At 39.2% G+C, this 20,795-nt stretch overlaps 1 protein-coding gene across 6 annotated transcripts in view; it reads left to right on the forward strand.

Annotated features, from left to right (window-relative positions):
* The first annotated feature begins 3,026 nt into the window (after positions 1–3,026).
* Positions 3,027–20,795, forward strand: part of KMT2E (lysine methyltransferase 2E (inactive)) — a 99,516-nt gene continuing 81,747 nt past the window's right edge. For 4 of the 6 annotated variants that reach the window (XM_046021585.1, XM_046021587.1, XM_046021586.1 and 1 more), the window contains exon 1: positions 3,029–3,348. The gene's annotated coding sequence lies outside the window, so the exon portion shown is untranslated. Of the gene's footprint in view, positions 3,349–20,795 lie in introns of all 6 variants that reach the window. The other 2 variants (XM_046021589.1, XM_046021588.1) reach the window with 2 other exon arrangements.

Here is a 20,795-nt window from a genome sequence, read left to right on the forward strand (position 1 = left end):
AAGAAAAACAAGGATGTTTCTATTAGCTTGAAAAATGGCCTCTCTTCCTTATTAAGGCAGAGTGAAGCTAGGAAGACTGAAAATTACCTTAAAAACCGGACTTCATATTTGGTCCCTTTTTCCTGAGCCAAAATAAAAGTTGCTATGACAGTTCAGGGAGACACAATTTATACATGACAAATCCTCCAAGTTATTCAAGAGTTCTTATATGCAAAGTGCCCATTTTCTATTCACAATGGATGAACACAAAGTCTGAACTCTAAAATCTTCGTACTACTTAATATTTACACTTTAATTACAGGCTTTTCAGTTTATTCATACTGTTACTTCAATGAAAAAGCCACAAAGACTAGCAAAGGTTTAAGTATAAACAAAATCTTGTTTTCACACTACCAAGTCTACAACTAACACTATAGGAAATAACATAACCTTGACCGGAGTTAAACCCATTTTTTCAGGTCCTGCAAACATTTCCTCCTAGCACAAGATGTGTCCTGTCAAAAAGCAAGCCGGGTTTCGGTTCAAGTATCTTCGTTACGTGTAACTCCCTACTCTCAACACCACCCGAGGGGAGAAGCTTTTTCAATTTTCACCAGTTTAGTTAAATGGCTACTATGCTTGTCTGGCCAAGTGGGAATAATCAAAAACAAAACTAATATTTCTTACTGAACCTACCAATATAGGCTACTTAACTTTTGAACTAAAGACCTTCAACTAACAAGGTTTCGAAAATTGTAACTAAAGTCCCACGCTTCCTACAGAAGTGGTTTAAAGAGGTAGGCTTCATAATGGTGCAGGAATCTTAATGAGTAACATTTACCGAAAGTGATTTCATCTTTTATTTTTAAAAACCATAGATAAGAGGGCAACAGAAAGACAACAGTACTGAAAACATCCTTATTTCATATAGATTACAACAGTAGCAGCTTTTATTCTGTTATTACTAATCACTCCTAAATTTGAAAAGCGTATCCACTACAATGACACATTCTTCTAGAATATACAGATAGGGAGGATATGAGAAGTACACAGGAAGGAACAGAAAGCCTGAAAATGATTCTCAAAATTCAAATGGTAACTTTTAGGAAATTTTAAGTGTTCCTGGGTGTTACTTACACCTTTTACACTTGCTTCCAAATATAGGAAATATTTTTCTACTGGGATCTGAGAAACCTAACGCTTTCTCAAAAAATAACTGGTAACTTCTTGACGTTGTGGCCCAGCTAGTCTCTCTTTTCTACTCAGTCCAGCGGCCCTCAGGGACTCGCAGCTGATTGCGACTCCCGCACTAGGAACCTGTCACCTTACGTAAGTACTTTGCAAGGAGAAAGGTAGGTAAGAAAATAGGGCACCAAACTTCCACCACCAACAGCCGTCACACCCCGTGAGGAGTGTCCCTCCAGGGGCTTTCCCCCGGGAGCCGCAACTGTAAGCTATATGGGGGAGGGGAATCGCTCTCAAACAGTCATCTCTTCCTCTTCAGGCCGCCAACGCCGACCGCACCACAGTCTCCTCCGCCCAAGCCCTTTCCCCTCCCCCGCCCCAGCCTGGGTCGGAGCCAAACCCCACAGGAATGCAGCCCGGTCACATGCGCTGCGGCGGCGGTGGACGTGCCTCTCCCCCCGCGCCCCAAGGAGACCCAGCGCCATCTTGCCCTGACGCAGTTACAAAAGTCACGGGAGGAATTTCGTCTCCTCGTCCGCGCCAGCGCCCCAAAGTTTCGCAGAGGCCGAGCCGGGGCCCTCACCTCGCGCAGGGACAGGAGAAAATACTCAGGGAAGAGCCTTGAGATTCTCTTCGCCACTGCTTGGGTTCCATATCAGCCGCGGCAGCAAAGATCACCATCGTCACTTCTCCCTCTCTGCCTTTGCAACAGCCTCCCCCGACGGCGCTGGCCCCACCCGCTGCTGCAGCATGAGGTCATCGCTAGCCAATCACGACGCGCCCGACAGAACACATCAGGCACTGATTGGCTGCACGGACCGCCTCTGCCTCTCCCCACTTCGCTTACCAAGCGCTCCCGGTCTCTGGAGCGAGAAGACGGAAACCGCCATTTCGGGGGAAAGACCCCGAAAACAAGAACAAGAATGACCGTGTTATTTTAGTGGGGAAACCCTTGTTTTATTCTTCGGCTTCCCCCTTATTTCTTCGCGATAACCGTCTCTCTGTCCCTCCCTCGTTTAATCACCACCACATAAAGGAACTCCCGCTCCCCACCCCGCACACTGTCCCGCCGGCGGGGAAATCCTTCCCCTGGGCCAAAAGAAGTAGGAGGCAGCGACGGCAACTGCACCGACGGCAACGGCAGCTTTTTACCCCGATACACGGTGGCAGGAAAGCGGCGCTGATGGTGGCTGTACTTTTCCTGCTGCTGCTCCCCCCGACCTCTTCCGTTTCTCGCTCCTCCATCGAGACGGCGCTGGACGCCCCAGCTCCGCTTTTATCCGGTGCCCGGAGTCTGCGCACTGGAGCCTCCACAGCCCCTAGTGGGCGTCGAGTGACACCCCAACCGAGTTCACCCAGCGCTGGAGGCCAGACTGGGCAGGGGGAGGGGAAGACTTGAGACTGAGATGGTTTGGGGAGTGGGAGAAAGTGCATCGCTTTAGGAAGGGGGGGGTTTGCTCCCAGGGCCTACAGTCCTCATCCTTCCACCCAGCAGTGGCGTGCCCAACGTCGCCGATATCCAGACTTGAGCGCTGCTCAAGGAAAAGGGGTAAAGAACCAATCCCACCAAATACCGAAACTTCCCAAACCTTCTGTGAATTGTTGAATGCATCTGTTGTGAAAAAGACGGAGGTTCTGCCCACCTCTGTGCCTCCAGTTGGCTATCTTCGAGCCTCCGTGGAAGAGGCAACGGCGGGCGGCAGCCCACAAGCAAAATGGCGGCGGGCAGCTTCGTCCCCTCCCCCTCTGCCCCTGCGGAGCGGGGCGGGCGGGCCCCGTGCACTTGCCGCCGCCGCGGCCGCCGCCGCCGCCGCCGCCGCGGCCGCCGCCGCCGCCGTCGCCGCCATTTTCCCAGAGCGAGAGGCAGTGACACTGAGCGGGCGCAGGGGGCCGAGTCGGAGACCGTGCCTGAGATCGTGAGCGGCAACAGAGGGGGCATAGACACTCTGAGCAGCCTTGCCGTCGCCTTTGCGTTCCTGTTGACTGTCTGGGTGCCCCCTCCCCTACTCTTTGATTGCTGGTGAAGAGGCTGCGCGCTGCTGTTTGGGGAGGGGGTGTGTGGAGCCGGGTCCTGTGTCCGCAGTGGCTGCTGTCGGGGGGTCGTCTGTTCGCGGAGGTGTGGAGAGACTCCCTGGGGGTCGAGCAGATAACGGGGTTCGGGTGTCTGGTGTGTGAACATCACAGGTCAGTGCTTGTCGTCTCCTTGGGAGTTCTTGGGGTTTGTGGGGTGGAGGGACGCGTGTTTCAAGGGGGAGGGGGCTTTCTCATTTTTATCCTTTTGGGAGCGGGGTTGGGGGAGTCGACGTTGACTCTCAGGTGTCTGGGCTGGAGGAAGACGTTGCTGGTTTGAATAGAATTCATCCTTTTTCTTCCTGTCCCTAGAAAGGGAGCATTATGGCGGGTTTTAGGGTTGGGGAAAGGGGAAACTGGCAGTTAAACCCCCTTGAGAGTGGGAGTTAGGGAGGGGGCGCACTCCTCATTGGCAGCGGCTTAAGGCCGCTTGGGTGAGGAGGGAGGCTTGTGACTGTTAGTAGGGTTTGTGTCGAAGTGGTCCCAGGAGCTGCCAGTCTCCCTTTCCTCGACCGCATCTTGTTCAGGTGCTGAAAAACCGTATAGGCCCCATTTTCTTTTTCTTCCATTAATTGCCTGGCATTCTCTGGTGCAATTACCCGGTAAATACGAAGGGTTAGGTTAAGAGGACGGTCTGGGTCTCTATCTCCCTTTGTGGGGGACCGAGGCAGCTCCTCATCCTCTCCGGGAGAGGGTAAACCCGCCCCTGAGGTGGTCACCCCAGTACCCAGCCTTCTCAGTCTCCTCCCCCACTCCTCTTGCATTATCGCGGTCCTTTACTGTACCGCAGGCTTAGAATCCACAATATGGCACATTTCAGAAAAGCTTATTTTGACCAAAGGGATTGGCACAAACACTGTGGCAGCAGATAGAGAAGAGAAACAAACGGTTCACTGTGCTAAACGGGGGAGGGGGGAGAGAAAAAACAATCCGGAGTGCTCTCTTCCACTGGCCTCAGTTCCGTAGAGATGGTTCTTGCTAGAGTCTTAAGAATAATACAATTTAAAGTCAAAGAGAAATGCTAGAGTTCGCTTTGGAGTAAACCCCGGGTTTTGTTTTGGTTTGGTTTGTTATTTTTGGTGCCTATTTCCCCCTCCTTTTAGAGATGTGAATAACGTAAGGTGTTGGAGTTCTGGAGACCTTGGAGAGAATTAAGTGAGGTGCATTCAACTCTAGGCTGGAGACATCAATACCTAATTGGAAGATAGCCCCGTTTTCCCCTTTATTTTCCGAGGTGGGAAGTAAAAAGTGAAATTTCCCTCTTTTGTCCTTTACAGATTCTAAAAATGGCGGCCCCAGGCTGATGTTGTGGTAATCTAATCAGCTCGGGTCCTCCACACCCCATGCAGTGCGTTTGTCTGCAGCATATTACAGGCTTATTATGTTTACATGAAAAGACTGTGCTTCTTTTCTTCCCCAAATAGTTTACAAAAATGTGTTGATTTTACTGCAAATTACAGTGCTGTGTTTTAGTTGATTAATTTTATTGGTTTTTTCCTGAGAGGCAAATAAAATGACACCACTTTCAAAAAAAATTAAAACACTCAGGTAGCCTTAGAAATTCAAGTAGTGAGGGTAGGTATCTTAAACATTAAAAAAAAAAACTTGGGACAAGGAATAGTTTTTTGCTCGATTTAGTGCAAGTGTTTTTTATTCTCTGCTAAAGTAAGTTAAAATGTTTAATAAGTGTGTAAGTGTAACATTTTGTGGGACTACATGTTTTAATTTAAAGTGAAATGTTTCCCATCCACTTCTTGACCAATTTTGTGAATTTTGGTTTTTGTATTCTTTCAGATTAATTTTTAGGGAGCTGTACAAACAAGCCTAAACCTGTTACTTCACTGGGTGTGGATATGCTTGTTCTTCTCATTATTCTGTTTTGCATCCATTTTTCTCACGTATTTTAAGCATTCCTTAAGAATTTTCCAAGTTATCTGTATATTTCATGAAGTGCAGCTGCACACTTTGCTACCTTTTAAAATTGTTTTATGGCATACTATTGTAATTATTTAAGTAGAAAAGTAAGGCTTTAGTTCTTGAAGCCACTCCCCTCCCCCACCAATGCCCATTTACCTATTTTGGGATGTGGAACTTAGTCTGTTTTAATGACTTGAAATAAAAGCCATACCATAATATAGGGTCTTGAATCCATTTTATTCTAATTTCAGAATCTACTAGATTGAGACAGAAAATTAAATGGTGTCATTTACCAGTATTTGAAAAAGTAGGAATGATTAAAATTCACCTCTGTAGTGGGAGGTTGATGTTTTTGGCCTCAACTTAGCAGTGAGTTTTCAGTGGGGCCATTAATGGCGTTTAATGACCAGTCTGATACGGAATAACTGAAAGATGAGTGCCTTTCAATCCAGTAGTTCTTAAAAAGGTTGGGGAGTATACACCCTTTCATGATTCTTTTATTCCACTGTAAATTCTGCTCTGATATTTACAGTGGAACAAGAGAATCATGAAGTTGACGTATGAGCTAGTTTACTTTTTGTTCTACAAAATAATCGTAGAAATAACTGGCTTAGAGAGTTTCATCATGGAAGACTGAGCACATAACCTTACTTAGAATCTTTGAAATGTATTGTAAAAGGAAATATTAGTGGGTAGTAGGAGTTTGTGTAGGGATTTCTGGTTAGTACTCATTTTTATTATGCTCTGGGTGATCATGTAAGTCTAGATTGTAACTTTACTGTAAAGATTGTGCGTTTGTTTTATAGACTGTGTGGTTAAGATTGTGGTTCAGAAGGTTGGTACTTTAACTTACTATTTAATGTAGGAAATCAGTATACTCTTAGGGAAATTTGGCTTATGTAGCCATGGGAGGGAACACTGTCTACACCCATTGTTTTTTCTTGATAGTGACCTCGATCAGGTGTAGACACAGCATTTGGACTTACTTGGCTTCAGATAAACAATACCAAGTTAGAAATTATGAGAAAAGCTGCCTTCACACTATTAGCTTTCCTCATACTGGGCTGCTCCATTGCCTTAGGTTTTTTTTGCTTGTTTTGATATATGTTTGAAGTATATTGTACTTTATTTTAAATGGTTAATTTATAAATAACATGGTTATAAATGTTTGGCTTTTGTTAATGTATACCCCATTGACTGTTTTTTAAATTAGAATTGTAGAGGCAAATTTATTAAAAGGTTAGGCATGGTTTTTTATTCTCGGTGTTTTGATACAGTAGGTCTGGTCGGGGGAGACTAGTCAAATGGTCTTTTGTTCTTAGGGTAGCTGAGTTTTGAGGGATTAGGTGTTTATCTGTTTAAGTGGATTTGTGGAAAATTATAACGTAATTGGAGAGCAAATTTTATTTTTAGAGACTATATTTTGATCGTACTTCCCTTTTGTTGTCAGTGTACGTTATAGGATCCTTTTGATCTCAATTTAAGTTTAGAAACTTGACAGGGCTCCTCTATTTCCCTTCAACTCTTTAGATCTCTGATAACTCTCTCACAATTTTGGCTTGTCTGTCTTAGAGCTTCCAGCCAGAGAATTTTTACCATGTATACCACTGTAAGCTCTAGGACTTCTTGGATCTAAAATAAGGAAGTGAGGATAAAAGCCAATTAATAATTTAGGAGAAATTCTTCCCTTTAACACACACCTTAGTGATCTTAGTGAAAGTCTAACTTCTTAAATTGGTTTCTTATTTCTAAGAATAATGTACCCATTTTCATGCATCAAAGCCTTATACCTATAGGTTTTTTTTTTTGTTTTTTGTTTTTGTTTGTTTTTTTTTAGGTTTTTTTTTTTTTTTTTTTTAGGTTTTTTTTGTGTGTGTGTGTGTTTTTTTTTTAAGTGTGTTACATAAATCCTAACAGATCCACTTTTCTGGAAGTTAGTTCTGGGACTTAAATGTGTGCTGTCATTGAGTGTTTAAAATTGAGAAAACGAAAAAGACTTGGAAGAACTGTCAAAAGCTGCAAAAGAAGTATCAGTGTGGAATTTTTGTAAAAGATGCTGTGTTTATTTTTTAAAATATTTTCATAATATGTAATTAGCTTCCATTTCCAAAGGATTGATTCACAGTAGAGAGTAGGTGCTCAATTATTTGTTGCGTTTAAAGCTTTCATTTAAGCAGACATATCTAAAATATTCTGAGTGATCAGGGACTGTTCTTTGTGATATGTAGAATAAATGTTTAATACTTGTATTCAGGGAGAATTTTTAATGTTAGCTATAGAATTATTTTTACTTTATGGTAAAATTATTTTGTGTTGACTGGCAAAAAAACAAGGATACTATTTTAGATGTTGCTGTATAAATGTTAGTTTTTAGGCTGAGTTTAAAATTGGAGTAGCTTACTGTCTCTTTTTCACTGTCTTTTGTAACGTACAAGTGTTGGGAAGAGATTTTTTAAAAAAATATTAAACGGATAATATGTATTACTTAAAATTTTATTTAATACGGAAGAGGAATATTTATGGTTGAAAATAATTTTTTTAGCATACCAAATTTGAAGTAACAGTATTTAACTAAAAATCTTGCTATTGCAATTAAATTAATTCCTACCTAAAGAGAGAGGTAGGAATTAAGAAAAGAATTTTTTTTTGTTAATTTGAGCACTCATGCTAAGTGCTACATTAAAAATCAGATGGTGACTAAAGCTAATTTAATTAGATGTTATTTGTATCTTTAAGAATATAAGAAGTTATTAACCATTAGTAACTAGGATGCTTTTTTACTTAAGTCAGAGTCAAGAAAATAGTTGGGTCTTACATTTCACTTGATAAATATTTTCCCTTAATATGAAATTGGTTCTTTCTTCCCTACAGACAGCTCATAAATAAAATTCTATTTTTAGGTAGTTTACGAAAGCTGTTTTTGTATTGTTAGGTGAATTTTCCAGCTTTACTGGAAAATCTGATTTGATTATAAGACCTATTTAAGTTGTTTGGGATCTTGGACTTTCAGTGCAACAACTCAGTCAATTTTTTTGATGTGTTGAGTTATGATACCATCAAAACAAGGCATTATGGCTTTCCAGGTGTAAGTAATCGATACCATAGTAATTCATTGAGTAAATAATCGATTACTTGTCCATTATTTCTAGTTAAAATATTTATTTTTGCACTTTAAAGTTGTCATAAGTGTGAAGTCTGGGTTTAATTAAGACAGGACCTGAGAAAATTATTTGTGCAACTTTGAGTTGTACAGTTGGAGAAGAGAGATAATTTTCTAGCAACTCTTAGATGTTTGCTTAATTCAGAGTTAATCTGAAGGAATAAACATCTTGATCCTGAAGTTTATAATTGAGAAGGAACATTGAGTAATCACACCTGTGTTATAGCTAACTTTGTTACAGCATTTAAGGTCTGAGCCTATAGCAATAAAGTTAACTAATGAACAGTGGGATTGAGATAGTTTTGGTTTGTGGTATTCATAAGATAATTTTAAATTTCAAGTTCACAGAATTAGGTTAGCTAACATTTTATCTACGATCAGAACATTTTTTAAAAAAATTTTATTTATTTGACAGAGAGATCACAAGTAGGCAGAGCAGCAAGCAGGGGGGTGGTGTGGGGAGCAGGCTCCCTGCTGAGCAGAGAGCCCCATGCAGGACCCTGAGAACATGACCTGAACCGAAGGCAGTCTTAACCCACTTAGCCAGCCAAGCGCCCCTAAGACCAGAAAAATTTTCAATGTTTAAATCTATTTTGACTTTTGTTTTCAAAAGGTATTTATAACATAATTTTTACTTAAAGACTAACTGAAAAAAATTCCTCTTGTTCTTGTATGTTGTTTGAAGACAGGTTTTAGGAATTTGAAAACCCATTTTCTCTTTAATGATATGGTAAAGATGGGAAGATTCTTATGTGACTGATTGAAAGGTTGAGACTGCTTCATTAGCCATAAATTGATGGGGTTCTAGGGTTGGTCTGATACATAGTAGCTCTTCTTGAGAAAGTAAGATTGTTCCTTTTGAATTATTTGCTTCTCTGCTGCTTCTCTTTAAATGAAGCTGCATAATTGGCTGAATTGACACAGTCCTTTTACATCTTACCATTAAGCCCCCAGCAAAACCATATTTTTCAAGCAGACAAAAGATTATTTTAACTGGCTACTGTTTTCCCTTGCACCGTTTATTTCTACTTCTCAAAAGCCTGCTGTTTTAGAGTTTATTTGGATGCAAGGTACAGAAATCAGCTCCAGCTAGCTTAAGTAAAAGATTTGTTAAAAAACTGTAGGGAAATCTTAGAGAACTTTTTTGAAGAAAGTACAGTTAGACCTCACAGGAATTGGCAAGGTGTCAGTGAGCCAGTGTTCTCCATCTTGATCCCTTTAATTAGCTGTGACTGGTTAAGGAGATGGTGGTAGAATGGGTATTTATGGTGTGGGGGAGTTTGCTTGGGTGGAGAGCAAGAGAAGGACACTTAATTCACCATAAAACAATTGCTTTTTTCCCCCCCCGGGATGTTCATGTGTCCTTGGGAGAGCCTCTGAAACTAAATAGTGTCAAATGGATAATTCCATTTTTTAATTTAAAAAAATACAAGTATTATATATAATTATATACACATATGCTGAGGAATACTGCCAAAACACCAAGATTTTTTTTTTTTTAATAATTTCAGGCTTACAGAAGTTACATGAGTAGTACAAAACTTCCCTTAAGCCCTTTACTCAGATCCCCTCATATTTAACATTTTGTCATATTTACTTTATTATTTTCTCTGTTGATGTGAAAAGCTTAACTATTTGAGAGTAGATTGCATATATGATGCTGTCTTATACTTAAATATGCATTTCCTAAGATCAAGTGTCTTAAGTAAGCAGAGTGGTTAAATTTAGGAAATTTAGCATTGATGTAATACTTTTCTTCTAGACTGTTGTCCATATTCCATTTTCATTGGTTCCTAGTTATGTCCTTTATTAGCACTTTTTTTTTTTGGTTCGGTTGCCAATTCAGTATCACAGATCGCGTTTAGTTCTCAGGTCTCTTAGTCTTTCATATTGGCAGGCTAGTCATTAAAGCAGTGTCCCTCAGTTGGGTTTACCTAAGGTTTTTTCATGATTAGATTCAGATTTTGCATTTTTTTTTTCTGGGGTACTAGGTAAGCAATATATGGGTTTTTTGTTTTGTTTAATCATCTGGATGCACTTAATATTTGTTTGCCCCTTATCAGTAATTCATTTTAATTGCTTGGTTAAGGCGTGGTGTAGTTTCTCCATTGTATAGTTACTGTTTCTCTTTTTGCCATTATTAAGTAATTTGTGGGAAGGTATTTTGAGGTTGTGTAAATATTCTGTTCCCTGTCAGACTTTCCTAGATTCAGTGTCTATTATTGGTGATTCTTGCCGGAATAAGTTTTTACCATGTGGCTGCAAACACACCAAAGTTTTTAGCAGTGATTTGTGTCTGGGTAATTGGAATTGTGGGAGTTTTCTTTTTTTTTCTGGTCTTTCTGTGAGACAGATGAATCAGTTTTGAAATCACACTGTAGATAATTTGGATAGTGTCAGATATTGTCATTTTCTACACAAATGGGATTTAAAATAGCTTACCGAATGCTGTCCTAATTTGAAATTCAAAATATAGAAAATAAATACATAGGCTGTTAAATTATTTTTTTAATTATAGTGCTCTAGTTACTCATTTAGTTTTTAGAATTATTGCTAAATGAACCTTGAGTTAGAGTTGTTTAGGTTTATGATTTGCTGCTAACGCTCACATTTTGATATCTGAGACAATGCTGAAAATATATATATACATATATATTTTTAAATTTTGTTTATTTGACAGAGAGAGACACAGCGAGAGAGGGAACACAAATGGGGTGGTGGGGGGGAGGGAGAAGCAGGCTTCCCGTTGAACAGGGAGCCCGATGTGGGGCTTGATGGCAGGACCCTAGGATCATAACCTGAGCCAAAGGTAGATGCTTAACAACTGAGCCACCCAGGTGCCCCTGAAAATATGTATTTTAATTATGGTGTTATTCCCCTTTCTCCATTAAAAAAAAATCTTTGAAGTAATTCTTTTGAAAATTTTTTTTCTGAAATTATTGAGAAGTTTTTTTTAACATATATGCAAGTTTGCTTTTTTTTTTTTTTTTTAAGAAATTCTGTTCATTTATTTGACAGACAGAGATCACAAGTAGGCAGAGAGGCAGGCAGAGAGATAGGAAGGGAAGCAGGCTCCCCGCTGAGCAGAGAGCCTAACTCGGGGCTCGATTCCAGGACCTTGGGATCATGACCTGAGCAGAAGGCAGAGGCTTTAACCCACTGAGCCACCCAGGCGCCCAGGTTTGCTCTTTTAAAAAGGGTTGGTGAGATGGCACATTTAATACAGCAGAGCATCAAACATTTACAGCTCTTAGAACAAAGTGCTGTATGATTTTTGGAACAAATGCAGTACTCATTGTGGAAAAGTTAATTAGAACAAGAAAAGAATAAACAGGGAAAATACTTATTCAGACTTTAATTACATTACAATGATACTCAAATGATAATGTTATTTGGCATATTTCTTCTTAGTGATAACAAAACACTGGTAGTGAAATTGGGTGGTAATTTGAATATTTTACTGATTTAAGTCCTGGGTAACATACTGAATGAAAATTACTAATTTCTTTGGAAATTTTCAGAGAAAATTGGGAGAAGAAAATTTTGAGACTTGTGGATACTTACAGAGTGGAGATTACATTCTCTAAAACTTGAAATATCCTTCCGATAAATTTAAGAACATATTTCAAAATAGGATTAATGAGATGATACACTTGAATCAGCATTTTGTAGGGGCTTAATTAATTTAAAACTCATTTTAATCAACTGTATCTGTGTCTTAAGAGGATAAAAGTTCAGTTTGTAGCACTACTAAATCATATTCCATTGTCTTAAAAAAGTACAGGGTGAGAGGTGCAAAACAAATGTCATGATGAACTGAGGATTTTCTTCTAGGCCACAGCCCCCATGCTGGTTATGTAAAGTATCATCCTGTTGACTGAAGCTAAGAAACTAGAGTTAGAATTGATTTCTGAGATATTTTATTTAAATATTTTTCATTGTGGTCCAGGGACCACATGTATTATTTACGTGGTGCTCACTAAAGCAAACATTCTTGGGCCGCATTCCAGACCTACTTAATCACATCTAGTGGAGTCTTGAATTTGCATTTTAGTTGCTAGTCTCAGCTAGTTTTTACAGTGTTCTAGCTCTTCCCTTTTATTTTGCAAGTAGAACAGAAACCAGGGAGGTTAAATGATTTTCCTTAGCTCATATAGTTAGATAGTGGTTGATCAGGGATTAAAATTTAGGTCACAATTCTTGATATTTAAACTTTTCCAAGAAACCATGCTGACTGTCCTCTTGAGAAGCCAGTCCACTATTTTTAGATTATCTGAATGAAGGAATACTAGTCTTTGTGCTGTGTCATGTGACAGACTATGTTTTGTGTTTCTTTACATCCCAATTCAGGATTATCTGTTGGTTTCCAGAACCCACGTGTTATTTGGATGAGTCTCAGATTAGAATTCTAGCAGTACAAATTGTGATCAAATTGTGGTGAGCCTTGAATGCCAGGACAGAAGATTATGGACTTTATGGGAGAGCTGCTGAAAAATTTGCTTTGGGGAGTGACATACTAGGACTTGATTATCCCCTCCAATTTCTAAGATTATGAAAGCAGTATATATTCATATTATATATGACTCAACAATACTTCTTTAGAGGCAGTATTGCATAGGACTTAAAGTATAAACTAGAACCATAATGAAACCAGGTTGTATTGCCTTATGATCTTGGGCAAGTTACTTATCTTTTAGTGCCTTAGTTTCTTGATCTGCAGAATTGAGATAATAATATAGCCTATCTTATAGAGTCATTTTGAGAATTCATTGAGTTAATAGGTGTACAGTTCTTAGTAAGTTCTCCAGCTGTTTGTTTTGTAGCTGTTCCTGGAAAAAAAGTTGAGTTTCTGATTCTATCCCCATTGTCTCATGTGCTGTGCTGATCACTATTTATAGCTTTTATATATATATATGCATATATATGCATATATATACATATGTAATTTAATTTTTTTGTATATTTTGTTTTCCCAAAGCCTTTTATATAGATATTGTAGAAGATTCCTTAACTTTCACTTAAAAAATATTAGTGCCAAGGATTCCTGCATGGCACAATCGGTTAGGTGTCTACTCTTGGTTTCAACTCAGGTCATGATCTCAGGGTCCATTTTAAATTAAAAATACAGTGTTTATATGTAATTTTTTTTTAAGGAAGACGTTTCCTTTTTTTTTTTTTTTAAAGATTTTATTCGTTTATTTGACAGAGATCACAAGCAGGCAGAGAGAGAGGGAAACAGGCTCCCCGCTGAGCAGAGAGCCCAATGTGGGGCTCGATCCCAGGACCCTGAGATAATGACCTGAGCTGAAAGCAGAGGCCTAACCCACTGAGCCCCCTAGGCACCATGGTATATATAATTTTTAAATGAATCTCCGTATTAACTGATGAACTCACAAATTTCGAGTTCCTGTTGTCTATAAATCCATATTTTTTTGGGGGGGGTGTATCTTGGAAATCTTAAAATGCTCTTTCATGCTGACAACTTGATTTCAGACTTTGGTCTCTAGAATTGTTTATGATCATGTGCTGCAGCATCCTTAAGAAATGAATACATTTCTTAATGAATACATCCCTCTGTTCCAGTTACCTCAGTGAATCCCATTGCTAGACAACACAAATGCAGCACGCACATATACATACAAATAAAAATAATTAAAATGCTGTTTCAGAATCTGTGATTTGTCCACTGGGGTTTATAGAATTCTTTCTAAATGAAATGACACATTTCAAATATCTATGGAATTGAATAGATGCGCTGATCTATCAAGATCCCGTAACCTTTATTATTTTGTGAGATTTACTTTTTGTGAGATTTACATTCATTTTTTTAGGACTCTTCTAACTGTTAATACTGTAAACTAGATTCATTTAGTGGCAAATAGTTGAATGCCCTCTAATTGAAAGTGTTATGGTAGCTACTAATTTTTGGCTTGCTGACCTTGCACATATTTCCTAAGGGACTGATGATTGTGTTGGCTAATAACTCTGGGATCAGTTTGTGTGATTGCAAATTTTAGCCTGTAATTTTTTGATACATTGTAACATGGTTGCTGTATGTTAGCAAAACCTATTAATTACACACTAATGTAGTAATTTTTTGATTTTTGAATTCCAAGTAAAAACTGGCAGATCTTAGGGACTTGGTATTGTGCCAGAAGACAAAAGTTCTTTTATTGTGTAGTTACTTTGAGAATATCTTATTTATCATTTAAATTTAATCCAGAATGATAATGGAGATTTAAAAGGAGTCTCTGCTGGTATAGCCGTTTATAAAAGGAGTCTCTGCTGGTATAAACTCTGACTTACAGGATGTTTAAATTTCATGCCTCTTAGATCCTGAGGTAAATGGTTCATTAAGGATTTGGAGTAAAGTATTTCTAGTTCAACCCCTAACTTTGCACAGCAGTTTTTTCATGTACCAATGACTTTTATAAGGGTGGCCTGTTGGCTCAGTAAGTGTTGATTATTTTTTATCTATGTATATACATAACGTTTTTTCTATTTGTAAAGACACATCTTTAAAATTAAGTTGGAAAGTAAAAGTGGATATAGCCTGTCTCATAGCAAATATGCTTGTCAATAATAACACTTTTTATCTACCAGGTTCATTCTTGACATTTTTTTTTACCCTTTATTGTACAGTTTCTCTGTGATTATATGCCTGTTCAAAACTAGCTACTCTAGGGTGCCATTGGGATTGGGCCTCTGCCTTCAGGTCAGGCCCTGGTCTCAGGGTCCTGGGATTGAGGCCTATATCTGGCTCTCTGCTCAGTGGGAGCCTGCTTCCCCAACTCTCTCAGCCGGCCTCTCTACCTACCTGTGATCTCTCTCTCTCTCTGTCAAATATAAATAAATAAAATATTAAAAAAAAAAGAAAAAAAAGAAAAAAGACTGGCTACTCTGAAGGCTTGAATAAGACATAATAAGTTAATAAAGTTTGCATTTCTGAGTAATTTCCGTAATGGAGGCTTAGATCTACTAATTCGTAATTCATTCTTGTGAAATGCATAGACATTTTTTCCCTAAGCTTCAAGTCTCTAGTTCTTAGGCACTGGTCCTTTCATTTCAGGGTTTTTTATTTTGTTTTTCTATTTATATTAATATATGCAGAAGAAGAAGTTGATCATTGGATACTGCAAGTTTTGGGATTAAAAAGACTTGGGGGGACACCTGGGTGGCTCAGTGGGTTAAGTCTCTGTCTTCTGCTCAGCTCATGATCTCAGGGTCCTGGGATAGAGCCCTGCATCAGGCTCTCTGCTCAGCAGGGCGCCTGCTTCCCCCTCTCTCTCTGCCTGCTGCTCTGCCTACTTGTGACCTCTCTCCCTCTGTCAAATAAATAAATCAAAAAATCATAAAAAAAAAAAGACTGAGGAAAATTTTGTAGAAATAAATGGTTTAAACATGGAAAGTTTTTTTTCTTATTCATTTTGCTAGTCTCTTGCTGATTTTATAGTTTGTTGATACTTAGAAATTACTCTTTTTTAGAATTAAAATTTCTATAGCAAATATTTTAAACACGTGGAATTTTAAGATCTTTTCAGATATTTATAATAATAGAGCTGCTGTTTTTCACTAAGTGTCTTTAGTGGTCAACAGTTTTGTGACTGGGATTGGTTAAATTATCATTAGATTGAATAATGGGAACGTCATGCTTTTAATTCTAAGAGGGAAGGTGCTAAAATTCATACCAACTCTGCAAGGTAGATATTTTACCCATTTTTCATGAGAGACCTAGAGAGACTCGGAGTCGCATAGTTAAAGAGTGGCTGAGAAAGGGTCCCTGGGTGGTTAAGCATCGAACTCTTGAGTCCAGCTCATGTCATGATCTCAGGGTCATGAGATCGAGCCCCTCATCAGGCTCTGCACTGGTGTAGAACCTGCTTAAAATTCTTCCCCATTACCCTCCACCTGCTTGCTCACTCCCTCTCTTTCAAAAAAAAAAGAAAGAAAGAAAAAGAAAAAAAAGGCCAGTGATCAAGAGTTTGAATTCAGATTATTTGAAAAAAATCTCAGCTCTCTATTGATCCTTATAAAGGACTAATTTTTGACTAAGTTATGAGAATACACAAATCATTATCAAAGGCAATTACTTAAAACTACTCTGAGATACCTTTGATTATATTATATTGCCCTAGCTCATCAAAAGGGCCTTAAGGGCAACTTAATTTTGTTCAGTGCTCATTCCCAAGCACATAAACCAGTATATAGAACATGTTAACATAAATATGTTAAATGGATAAATTTTAGTTTATTTTATTGCATTTTAAATTAATAGAATAGTTTCCCTATACTCTGGGGAAGTGCTTAAGGATAAGCAAGATTTCTTCCATTGTTTGGAGACCAGGTATTCAGAAGTCAATGGTGGTAAACTGGAAGGGTTGTTGATTATTGGAAGTTATTCAGATGGTGAAGATGATGGTGGGAGCCATGGAAACTGAGGGAAAATGAATCTGGAACACTGAAGAGGTACAAAAGGCTTGTTGAGCAAGTATAACAGGAGACTAGAAAAAAGAAGGATTAAAAAGAACTAGAGGAATGGGGTACAAACAAAAAATGGAATGCAAAGTGTGGAAGAGATTCAGTCTGAATGTTTGGTTTTTGCAGTGATGGCAGATGTTTGAATAGATACATACCCTATAGATGGCTAGGAAAAGGATATCAAAGAGGAATGAATGGGGAAATCCAATGTGGATGGAGATTAATAGTAGGGAGGATTGAGCCTTGAGAGACTCTACATTTTAAAAAGTAAATGTTTCTTTCTCTCTCCCCGTGCGAGAGAGAAACGATTACAAAAAAAAAAAGTTCCAGAAGGAAATCAATAATGTTCTTCTCTGCTTTGTTTTGAGACATGTTCCTGTTTATCTGAAAGAGGGAGGAAGTGATCGAATGTGTTAGGGTGAGGAAAAATATGATTTAATCCAGAATAATTTTAGGTGGTATTTTCACTACCATGACCTGGGCTTTGATAGCTAAATTGTAAATATTAGTTCTTGGTAAAGGGTAAAGTAGATGATAGAGTTTTGAGAACTAAGCATCTAATAGCTCTTTGAAGTAATGGGTCAAACGTAAGCTAGTGGCTTAAAAAAATATCATAACATTCTTTGGGAAGTTAGGAGATTAGGGTGGAGCACGTTTTAGTTTTTTGAGGTAGCCTGGCCAAATTTTTGTTTATAGATGAGGAAACAGCCCTCAGGAGGTTGATCTAGAGACCTTAAAGCTAGGTGTTTTGTTTTGTTTTTGTTTTTTTTTTTTTTTTTTTTTTTTTAAAGATTTTATTTATTTATTTGACAGAGAGAAATCACAAGTAGGCAGAGAGGTAGGCAGAGAGAGTGAGAAGGAAGCAGGCTCCCTGCCAAGCAGAGAGCCCGATGCGGGACTCGATCCCAGGATCCCGAGATCATGACCTGAGCCGAAGGCAGCAGCTTAAACCACTGAGCCACCCAGGCGCCCTGTTTTTTTTTTTTAAAGATTTTATTTATTTGACAGAGATCATAAGTAGGCAGAGAGGCAGGCAGAGAGAGAGAGAGGAGGAAGCAGGCTCCCTGCTGAGCAGAGAGCCCAACGCGGAGCTTGATCCCAAGACTCTGGGATCATGACCTGAAGCGAAGGCAGAGGCTTAACCTGAGCCACCCAGGTGCTAGTTTTGTAGCAGAAAAGTCTAAGTTGGGAAAATGGGAATGCTTCCAAGGAAGTATAGTAAGTATTTACATAACTCTTGAAGGTTTAATAAGGTTTTTGTTGGTGGGATGGACAAATGAAGGACTATTACTGTAGAAAATTTAAAGGGGAATGAGCAAAGTTATGCCAACAGTAGTTAAAAGACTGGCACAGTCAGAGAATTTATTTATTGGAACAGGGTAACCTGATAATATCAAGATTAGGAACTTAACTGTAATTACTGTGAGCTGCTATGCTTTTGTGAAGAGGGCAAAATTAGGATACTAGTGCGTTTTGAAGTATATCTGTTCAGTGTCTAAGCAGTTGTTATAAAGGGCTGGAACAAATGCCTGTTTAAAAAATAAGACATCCAGGCCACATCCCAAACCTACTAAATCAGAATCTGTGGGAATGAGGCCTAGGAATCCATCATTTCCAACTCCAGACCCCAGTATATGAAAAGTAGCAATTTGTGGGTTTATGTTTGAGAACCACTGGTTTAAAGGTCAAGTTAGGAAAGGAAAAGAAACCCCTTAAAAAATTGCTCTGGCAGCCCAGGTCTGAGATAGTAAAATGTAGACGGTAGAACCCGAAAGATTTGTTTAAATCCTATTCATTAGATTTGATACATACTGTTTTTAGTTAGGGAAATAAGAGAGGACTCAAGATCTCTAGTCTGAAAGAAATGGTTCAAAATAGTGATTGAAGGTGTACTTAGTTAATCCTGGAGAGGACATTGTTTTACTTGAGACTAGAATGAAGAATGAGAGAATAAAATTATTACCAGCTTTAATTGTTTCAAGAATTATGCCCTTATATGGTGGGATACATTTAAAGTCTGAAAAAGCAAGAATGAACTAGTCTAACAGTCTGTATAGGTTGACTGAAAGATAAAAGCTGAGTTTTTTTGTTGTTTTTATTTGCTTTTTTAATACAGTAGACTCCACTACTTTTGGAAGCTTATTTTTTCTTTTCTGCTTTGGGCAGGTAGAGTATACTAGTGAAATAAGTTTTTCATATCACATGTTGAGTCAGTAAGTATTTTAACCAGTGATTTTTGAGCTGTTCTCCAGGAAGCTGTATGCTTTTCATGGAACGTAACTGGTGGGTGGGAGGATAGTCAGGAACATACCCCTGCCACCCTCTTTAACCACAGACATAGCAAATGTGAGGTACAAATTGCCTGTTGTACCTGTTCACAGACATTACTGATCACTTGAGACCTCCTGCTATTGTATCTGGCTGTGGCCTTCTTAACATAGTACTTCAAGTTGACATTAGCAATCGTTGGGGAAAGCATAGGAGATTCAAGCTATTTTTCATTCTGGAGTCAAAATACATGCTTAGATTTCACATGCTTAGATGCACCTGGGTGGCTCAGTGGGTTAAGTCTCTGCCTTTGGCTCAGGTCATGATCTCAGGGTCCTGGGATGGAGCTCCACATCGGGCTCTCTGCTTAGCGGGGAGCCTGCTTCCCCCCCTGTCTCTGCCTGCTTGTGATCTCTCTCTGTCAAATAAATAAATACTCTTTTAAAAAAAATACATGACTTAGATTTCACTGTATAATGTCGTTCGTAAAAAGTTTCTATCAGTACTCAAAAAAAAGTTTGAAGGCCACAATTTTAATGTCATTTTAGAAAATCAGGTTTTAAATTTTGAAGTAATGTAGAATTACATGCATTTGTAAGAAATAATACAGAGAGGGGGCACCTGGGTGGCTCAGTGGGTTAAAGCCTCTGCCTTTGGCTCAGGTCATGATCCCAGGGTCCTGGGATCGAGCCCCGCATCTCTGCTCGGTAGAGAGTCTGCCTCCCCTTCTCTCTCTGCCTGCCTCTCTGCCTACTTGTGTTCTCTGTCTGTCAAATAAATAAAATCTTAAGGAAAAAAAGAAAGAAAAGAAAGAAATAATACAGAGAGGGATCCCTGGGTGGCTCAGTTGGTTAAGTGTCTGCCTTGCAGTGATGGCAGATGTTTGAATAGATACATACCCTATAGATGGCTAGGAAAAGGAACCCTGAGTCTCCCAGGATCAAGCCTTGCATTGGGCTCCCTGCTCAGTAGGGAGTCTGCTTCTCCCTCTGCCCTCCTCTGCCTTGTGCTCATGCATGCTCTCCCTTCTTCCCCCCTCAACCCACACACATAAATAAATAAAATCTTAGGGAAAAAAAACAAACTATTTTTCCTTTATGCAGTTTTTCTTTATTTTTCCTTTATCCCTCAATGGTAGCATCTTGCAAAACTGTAGTACAGTGTCACAGCCAGAATATTGATACTGATACAGTCTATTCACTTTGTTCGGATTTCCCCAATTTCACATATGTGTGCATGGGAGTGTGTGTGTGTGTGTGTTTAGTTCTTGGCATTTTTATCACATGTAGGTTCCTGTGTCCACTACCACATCTCTACAAGAATCCCTGGTGCTAACCTCTTTTTTTTTTTTTTTTAATATCTTATTAATTTAACAGAGAGAAATCACAACTAGGCAGAGAGGCAGGCAGAGTGAGAGGAGGAAGCAGGCTCCCTGCGGAGCAGAGAGCCCGATGTGGGGCTCGATCCCAGGACCCTGGGATCATGACCTGAGCTGAAGGCAGAGGCTTTAACCACTGAGCCACCCAGGTGCCCCATGGTGCTAACCTCTTAACAGCCACACTGATGTGTTCTGCTTCTGTAATTTTGTCATTCAAGACTCTTATGTAAATGGAATTACATGGTATGTGATCTTTTTGGGATTGGCTTATTTCACTCAGCATAATTTCCTTGATACTCATCCGAGTTGCATGTATCAATAGTTCCTTTATATTACTAAGTAGTGTACCATTTATATCAT

The sequence above is a fragment of the Meles meles genome, chromosome 10, assembly GCF_922984935.1.
Source record: "Meles meles chromosome 10, mMelMel3.1 paternal haplotype, whole genome shotgun sequence".
In the NCBI taxonomy this organism is placed as follows: Eukaryota; Metazoa; Chordata; class Mammalia; order Carnivora; family Mustelidae; genus Meles; species Meles meles.